Genomic DNA, 1,730 nt, shown 5'->3' on the forward strand with positions numbered 1-1,730 from the left:
GTGACCTGTCTTTTCCTTTATGTGAGATTTTGTCTATGTTGTATTTCTGTTTGTATTTTAACTGGTGTGCCGTCTTGGCCAGGTCTCCCTCGAAAAAGAGATTTCAATCTCAAGGGACTTCCTGGTTAAATAAAGGTTAAATAAAATAAATAAATAAAATCTGCCATAACTGGAGCTCTTCAGATATTTATCATTATGTGTTATCTATTGTAAAGATTGGTTTTATAAGTTAAAAATTTAGAAAAAGAGTTTTTTGACCCAAATTTCTTATTTTTGAAATCCTGTCCTTTATTTCTTGTTACTATATTGCTTATTTATTACTTTTGCTATGATCTGCCATTCTGGACTTTTTTGGTTCTGTTTAAGTTTTCATTTTGGGTTCTCAGTGATGCTCTAGTTTATGTTATTCTGTGTAGTTATCAAGATTTATATCCTTTTTGAATTCTTAGTTTTAATCTTCCCTGTTTTCTTTTTTGGTATTATTTATTCCTTGGTCTAATTTTATTTTTAGTTATTCTTTCGCTCATCTTTAGGTTATTTTTTTCCATGGCCTTGTAGTTATCTTAACTTACCTTCTATTATCCTCTAGTCCCTAGTTACAGTTAAACCCTGTTGCTTTCCCTGGTTACTCACTGTTGCCCCATTTCCTTTCCCCTTAGCTCCTTTCTAGCTGCATCTGTCCACACATGCCCCTGATTGGCCCATTTCCATTCATTTTTCTTTGTCCCATATATACTGCTCTCTCTACAGTTACTCAGTGCTGAATTCTCTAAAAATGTTTATGCATCTTTCTCCTAAGTATCTCCTTGTTTTTGTTCCCTGCCTGTTCAGTATTAATTTATACTTCATCATTAAACCTACAAGAAAGCATTTCTGCTTCCATCTCTGCATTTGGGTCCTCTACAAACATACACTAAACCTGACAACTTTGAAAAACCACAAACTACACATAATTCTGTGTCTGATTACATCATTTTAAACATTAACAATGTGAAAAGCCAACAATTAATCAGTCCATGAGTAGCCCATTTCCCCAGTACTTTTTAGCTGTTACTTGAGTAATTTCTTGGATGTCTAATTTCTACTTTTACTCAAATTTTAAATGTTAAAGTAGTGCTACTGTGACTCAGGTACAATTTTAGGACTCTATCCTCCTTTGGTTTTGTGTTAAGGGTCTTGGTGGACAGTTAAAGGTTGTAGACCATAATTTTAGACCACAGAAGATAACTAAAACTTGTATTAAATTGAGCAAATTATAATCTGGCTCAACCGCATAAAATCCCAGTTCAACCAAGAATGAATTGTACTCAGCTTACCTGGAATAAAAATCTCAGTTTTCTTGGTCTGATTCAGCATTTTCCCATGGACCGTGCAGGTCACTCTGAAGAAGAAAGACATGAGTGGGTTTTACTTCTTATTCTTAAACTTTATAAAAAGCCTTAATAACATGACTGTATCATTTTTATATTAATATACCATTCATATAAACAGCACATGTTTTCCTGTAACAACATAATCCAATATAACCAAAACCAAACCAAAGTTTTGTTTCTCATGAACAATGTAGGAGTCAGTAAGAGGGAAACTGAAGAAATGCATGGACAGACAACGAGGAGGGCGAGATGATCACTTGATTAACCCTGCACTTTTGTACGTAATTTTGGCATTTCCCTATCTAAAGATACAGGTCTAATAAATAAAAAACTAATAATTTGTCATATTGGTGTGAT

The sequence above is a fragment of the Cyprinodon variegatus genome, unplaced genomic scaffold, assembly GCF_000732505.1.
Source record: "Cyprinodon variegatus isolate N-32 unplaced genomic scaffold, C_variegatus-1.0 Scaffold980, whole genome shotgun sequence".
Lineage (NCBI taxonomy): Eukaryota > Metazoa > Chordata > Actinopteri > Cyprinodontiformes > Cyprinodontidae > Cyprinodon > Cyprinodon variegatus.